We start from the raw sequence: 7,407 nt of genomic DNA on the forward strand, positions 1-7,407 counted from the left end.
CGTTAATTTTCCAACGAAATAATTTGACAGGTGGCTAACAAGCTTAAACGGCCAGGTACATTAGATGGTTACCATCGTTCATTTTATCTGTAATCTTGTAACGTAGGTAAAGCTAACGTTACACGTTGAACAATGCAACATATGCAACATAATTTGGTGTGTCAGCTAGCTAATCAGGTAGTTACTGCATTGATGCATGTTGACTAACTGTTAGCTAACATTAAATCCCTTACTGTAGCCGAGTGTAACTGGATAACATAGCTATTTTTCTAGCCAGCTTGCATTTTGGTAACTTGGATTAAGCTGGTTCATTTAAACTGTTGGCCAACTACTCATTGTTTTTTTGTCTTAGCTAGCTAATTGAATTTACCATTCCTGGTTATGTTCTCTAGCGTAATTTACCCATTGCAAATCTGATAACCTATTTGCAATGTGTGGTATGGCTTGCACCTATTTCGATTGCACATGGTATTTACACCTTGGCTAAATGCCGTTCAAACAGTCAATTCGGCATTTGCCTAGTCGTAGGCAACAATATAGCTTGCGGCTCACGTAGATAACATTAGCTAACGTTAAATATTCTGTTTTCTGATGGATTAACTCGGTTGGTTGTCATTCCTATTGTGATTCACTGCCACCTGCAGTCCCAGTAACTACATAGGTAGCTGAGTCGCAACGCTTGCCGAGACTGCTCGCAAGCTTGTCTAAAGTATAGTTCATGTCTATGCTTTCTGGATGGACGAGCTACAATTGGGTGGGTGTATTTTAGGTTAACTTTAACAGAACTTAAAACAGTGGCTTGAAAAGGTTATGTATCAGGTGATGATATCCTCATGCTGGTTGTAGCAGACTGTTTATTGTAACATTGAATAATTTTCCACCAGAACGTCACTCATGGCAAGGTGATGGTATTCTGGCTTAAACCTTAGGTGGTCTACCTTTTGTCCTAACGCCGTCCAAATCCCAGACAACAGTGTGTTTTGGGGTTTGGATTTGTTACAAATGAAACGACGTTTAACGATTAACGCACGTTTTCGCGGTGTTTGGGGTGCTGCTATTTGCAGAACAGCGAGATTATAGATTGTGGAATTAAATATGTTTCAAAGACGTTTCCAGACTTACTCGCGTTTTGTGTGTATACGGTCTGTATGGTGACAAGCTAAACAAAGGTTCACTTAATCCTCGAGGATGGGATACCGTCTGAAATGCAGGAGCCTGCGCGACTGACTCAGCCCTTAAGTGTAAATCTGTGGGCTGAAAAGTTTGAATTGCTGCGTCAAGACTGACACTTTGTATTTTCCTCGACCTTCATCTTCTTTATGGCGCCCGCATTTGATCGCCATGCCCCAGTGGTTTATGGGAACTGCAGGATCCCTCCCGCAGACCTGTGCCTCTGCTCCGTGCTGGGCCATGACTGCAGGGAATTCTGTTGGCATGTGCAGGTTGACACCCTTGGCTCCTGACCAGCCGAGGAGAGCCAGGAGAATTTCTGTTTTCCTCTGATGTTTGCAAACTCTCGCTGTGTCCGCTGGGAGTGAGACGGGCCCACCGAGCACTGTGACTGTTCACATGCATGGTGCGGAGAGGTGACACTTGTGAAGTGAAACACACAACTGTTAATATATCCCTCTAATTTAATATAGCTGCCAGAGTGCATTGCTCCCCGTGGAAAAAGCACGCACAAACTGGGTTGGACTGAATGACAAAGCCGATTTCAGCCAGGCAGAGTCCATTCCTCTCTCAGAAAGCATGTGTGCACATTTGGTCTGCATTAAAGTTCCCATTCTCGTGTCCCAGGACCTCGTATTGACGTCTGGGAAAGTCCCTCGTCCTGGGGTACTCGTGCGTCCCTGGGAGACGCTCGTTTGACACGACATGAGTCAGAGTACAGCCGGATTCGTGTGCGGCTGTAATCGGATCATTACTTACAGGAGCAGGCAGGGAGGAGCAGCATCAGAGGTCTGCTTTATACAGGCTCATCTGGCGGCGCTTGGGTCCTGCGTACTCGTGGAACTGTTGGGGGGGGGGGAGAGACCGTGCTGATAACCGAGGGCCTTTTGTCACGCCTTTGGCTGCGCCCGCGGGGGACCGCCTCCAGCCCGACTCCGGCCCCCTCCCCCGAAGATCTCCCGCCGCTCGAGAAGTCGCTCGCGCTCTAATTAATAATTAATGGCGCGGATAAAGCAAGCGCTGAGTGACTGAACGGAGAGTGTTCCCCCGGTGCGTGTCCGCGGATCAGTCTCCTGCGTAGAGCGAGCTGCAGCGCTGCCTCTGTGGAGAGGGCTGTTTACAGGTGGTGTGGGTCAGCGGGAGACGGAGGTGGAGGAGGAGGTGGAGGTGGGGGAGGAGGTGGAGGTGGGGGAGGAGGGGGAGGATGCGGAGGATGCGGGGGAGGAGGAGGAGGAGGAGGAGGGGACCGCTGCTGCACGGGGGCAGAAACACACCCCTGCTGCCTCCTGATCACACCGGGCTGCTGGGCTGTAGGCAGTTCCCTGCTCAGTCTGTTGTTACCACCCTCTCTCCCCACACAGATCTCGCCCTGCTGGGCACAGAACAAGATGTCAGAATCGTCAGTAAACAGAGGCCTGTTTGTGAATGTCATGTTGGCAAATGAAGGAAAATCTCCTTAAAATGAGTTAGTGGCGGGCAGTGTAGAGTGCAGGTTTAGCAGTACTGTGATGGTCCAGGAACAGAGGACCCCTCTGCTGTCTGAGGTGAATCCAGCCGGACTGAGACTTTGCTCTGTCCAGTGTTAAGTCTCCGGGACTGAGCCGATTCATCGCCCTGATCGACTCCCGACTATTGAGTGGTGCAGTGCTGTGTTGAACAGGCAAAGCCTGACACGTACAGGGTCTGGTGACGTGCACGAACCTGTTCCATTTTGGTATTGCGATCCCTACAGCAACACTTTTGCGAGGGGGACAGAATGGCACTGTTGGGTTCTTGTCACCATTGGCAAGCTATTCTGGCACCCTCACCTGCCCTGTCATGTGGATCACTCTGGCGGAGGGATCGATTACATACTGGCGGCTGTGCTGCTGTCAACAAGTAAAGGGTAGATATTTGTATTTTGGGCGTAAGGAGAGGTTGATGTGCTGTTGGTGTAGGCAACAAAACAACACTGGTTGGGAAGGAGATAACAAGCAGATAAGGGTAGGAGGGCCAGTGAGCTCTTCCAGAACGGGACGAGGGTACTTGAGATGGCCCTGACCGGGTTCGAATTGACAGTTGCACCAGTAACAGCCACCATTCCATCTTGGTATCTCTGAAGGTTTCTATCCCAGCCTCAGTGCTCAACATTGTGGTTTTTTTTGTCAATTCCACTCGCCAAATGCAAACATTCGGAAGGTGGGGGGGTCATGTTTCCACTTTGTAGCAACCCAAAGGAGCACTCTCAAAGTTCCCCCCGATAACGCACAGGGCAAAGACAGCATCAAGTGGTGATAACTGTCTGCATGCCTTGATGGAGCTCTGCACAAGGCTGCAGTTTTGCGGTAAGGCCGTCCGTTCCAGTCCAGGCTGCTGAATCTTTATCTGGGGTTGCGGTGTCGTAGGTTTCTGAGGAACTTTTCGGCAGGGAGAATCAAACTCCAGCAGCGATGTGCGGACCACAGCTCTAGAGCCGTGCGTGAAGTCTCTCACACTCCTCCTACAGCTTTTGGTGCTGGCAGCCGAAAAGCACAAATTGAAAGTAGGTTACAGATTCTTTCAGTGTGTCCCTGAGTGTGAAAAGCTGTTTTTTGGACAGCGTTTTCTTGCGATATAATACATTTAAAAAAATTCTTTTTTTTTTAAATAAAAAAAGATCTTGGCAAAATCGTGAATCCGTATTTCATGACTTTGGTCTCACTTTTACGGAATATCATTTTCAGAAATAATTACAGTTTTGGTGAAGAACACAGCCTTTAGGCCTGAGAACCACTGTTAATTACCTCTGTCACCATTCAGCTCCTGTGAGAGGAAATGAGCTGAGCAGGCATACATTCACTTCAGATTCAGTGGGCTGTCATTTTATGTTGGGCAGTGTCTGTAGAACCCAAGGCAGACTTCCTATATCCATTTAGTGTAAACTATGCACACTCATTTGGTAGTATAACCAGTCAGATTGCAGGATTATACTAGGCCTGAATAAATTACTCCATATTAGAGCACTACTGGATATTACCGCTGAAATGACAGTTGTGACTTATGAAAGTTGTAGCGTCAGTTAATCCACTAATCCTGCAATCTGATCCAGAGCATGTTTCCTCTAATATCCATTTATGTTGTTTGTTTGTTTTTCAGATTAAGATTAAGATTAAGAAATAATCCATGGCATTTTTTTTTTTTTTTACCCCTTCCACTTCATCTGCAAATGCAGTTTTTCGTGCGTCACTTGCTCTCTCGCGTGCGAGTCACCATGGATGAATCAAAGCCTTGCTGTATAGTTTTTAACGCTGCCCAACGCAGCCGTGAATACTCTGGATGACACCGTTCCAGCAGATCTGGGTGAAGATGCTCAGTAACTTCAACATCATACTTTGAAACTTTACAGTAGAATGCACTGCTGGGAACAAGTGAGCTACGAGCTCCGAGATAAGAGCTTTGTGGTCGATCCTCATTAAAAGGAGATTATTTTCGGCGAATGTATGCGATTGTGGCTGCATCTGATGATGATAACAGAGGGTCCTGTTACCCTGTGGGCTGAAAGTGTCGGTGGAGGTTTGATGGTGTCAGCAAAACTGAACTGACAGTTGGTGAAATTGATACTATCAACACATGCACATAAGTATTTATTTATGTATACTGGGCTGCAGCTGAAATGGCATTTGCCCCTCAGGTGGTAGCTATGTCCGTATACAGCCTACAATATCTGATGTTGGCTGAGGGGTCCAGCTGCCGTTTGTTGTTGCCCATACATGTGTAGTTTCATGTCTAAATGTCTTGAGGTGCATTTGAAGATTTCTACCTCTCGATGTTATTAAGACATACAGTATGTTCTCCTCTGGATCTGAATATTCTTTAGGTATGCAGGCTGGAGGCAAAGGGCAATGTAAGTCTTGAAGAGTTCCCTGTGTCGGTTTCTGTGATTTAGATGTACCATGTTGGTGTTCTGGATTCGGCCTTGCTGTATAAGAACCCGGTTATTTCAGGCAGTCCCACGTTGCCCCTGCGTGGTTCACTGCTCTCTGTCTTGTTTAGAAAGAAGGAAGGGCCATGTTTGTTTGAGGACCTCTCTTTGTTGTGGTATTGTGAGTCAGTGTTTCCTTTAATAAAACATTTTAGCACGAAATTGGGGGTTAGCGTGAGGCTTGTGTAAGAACAGTTACATCATTGCAGTGAATGAAGATTTTCTTCAGTCACGACCGACCGGTTGGTGGAAACAATTAAGTACATGACATTATGCATTTTGTGAAGGCTTTGCAGAAAAAACCCCCAAAACAAATAAATAACACTGGCTGCAGTATCTTGACCAAGTGGCCACCTCTCGATGAGCACCCGGAAGCCAAGAGAAAGATGCGTGGACACCCCTGCTTATAGAGATAGTGCCCAGAGGAAAGCGCACTGTCGCTGCTAGAGGAACGAGGAGCGCTGCCTCCGCTAAATCAGCCGTCAAATGCGGCGCTGTCCAGGGGAGATTACTTGTTGTGGTTGTTGAGTGGCCTCCCTCTTTCCTTGGCGCGGTGCTGCCCATGGCCTTAATAAGTTGATTTATATTCACAGCCGCTCTTCGGAGACAGGAAGCGAAGAGGAAGCGGCAGCCTCTAAGAGGAGGGAGAAAAGTTTCTGTCTGTTGTCCAACACGATGAATAGAATGTTCTAGCGCCGTGCATGTAGCCTACCGTGTGCTAATGCCTCACTTCAGCATCACCTCAGGCCATGGTTGAGCACTCATCACTTGACATGGCCACATTGTCAAGTGGATAATCGGTTCTTTTCAGCTCTGAAGCCTCTTGGCTGTTTTAAGAAGCAGTGGGGGGAAAAAAAGGTTATGATTAAAAAAAAAAAAAAAAAAAAAAAAAAGTTTTTATTTTATTTTTATTTTTAATTTCATTTTTTTGCTTTTGGGAAAGTGTTTTTGTTTTGGTAGGCTTGTGAGTAACACTGAGTGTCCTGCATTGCAGCCCGATTTGCCTCCTTGTTTTTTTTTTGCCTCAAGTTCAGTGTACTGATGATACAGGAGATGAATAGGCCTTTCATGGTCATTTCAGGAGGGCTTTCTGAGCACTGTCAGATGGTCATGGCCATGAGGGAGTGGAGATCTAGTGAGAGATAAAGTTGGAGCCTTGGCCATACTGGCCTTCTCTTCATCCGAGACCCAGGGCCTAGTCACCAGGTTAGTGCAGGCACACTTGCGGCCAGCTCTGCCGTCACTGAAGACTGAAGCTCTGCTGAGTGTCGCCATAATGTGCCTAACCTGCTCCTGTCTGATGTACAGAACCCACCACACATGTCTTATGAAAGGAACAAGTGTTTGTTGCAGAAAGTGTGTGCCGTATCGGTCTATTAATAGGCAGATGAATATGAGCTAGGTGTTGGAAATCTGTAGATGATTAATCAGGATCAATACCAAATACAAGATGTGGAGAGTTGAACCAGTTCAGAGTCCTTTCCCGCGTAGACATCCATGCCAAGAATGATCTGACCTCGATTCTGTTGGCAATGTCTGATTAGATGGCTGTTCTAATTTATTTTGTTGAAAATGGGAGGATCCTTACTTCACATGTAATGCATTCTTGCATTGCCTGATATTGTCTTCCAGTACAGAGTGAATTTTGTCTACATTTTCCTTGTGATATTGGTTAATAGGTAGGCTGTAGTCTTTGGTTGTATTGCTATTTTTTCCCAGTATTTTGCTGGTGGTTAAGCGAACATGCTTAATTGCCTCACATTTTATGGGACGTCATTCACAATCACACCTGCAAAATTTAGATCAGTTGTTGGCTGGACAGTGTGTTGAACATCATCATTGGTTACTTATTGGTTTTTATTATTTTTTAATTATTGCAGATGATGGCGTATTGGGTGATATTGTGGAGAAGCAAATCATGAAAGTATCTGAAAGTAGTGGAAATTTCTGACATCCAATTTGTACATTTTTTTTAAAGTCTTAATTGCCAGGTTTCCATTCAAAATGTCTATTCTATCGATTTTAAAGATGCTAATGCTAAAATCTGGCTTTTAAAAAAAAGAAAGAAAAAGTCATCCCTTTGTCATCTCTGTTTTGGCATCATTGTGGAGAATGCGTACTTTACCAGAGTTTTAATTTATTACAGTGTTAGAGTATCTTTAAACTTGTTTCCTACATAAAGATAAACTTTTAATAGTCTAATTTATAAATACTACATATGTTCCCTTCTGCTTTGCTTAACATTAATGTTTAGATACTTGAAGAGGTTGGTGTATTTTCAGAACTGTAACAGTTGT

General features: G+C 45.5%; 1 protein-coding gene across 2 annotated transcripts in view; it reads left to right on the forward strand.

The window, feature by feature from the left end:
- The window catches only part of LOC133141042 (serine/threonine-protein phosphatase 2B catalytic subunit gamma isoform-like), a 52,739-nt gene that overhangs the window by 843 nt on the left and 44,489 nt on the right, over window positions 1–7,407 (forward strand). The window lies entirely within an intron of this gene.

Source organism: Conger conger, chromosome 11 (assembly GCF_963514075.1).
Source record: "Conger conger chromosome 11, fConCon1.1, whole genome shotgun sequence".
NCBI lineage: Eukaryota > Metazoa > Chordata > Actinopteri > Anguilliformes > Congridae > Conger > Conger conger.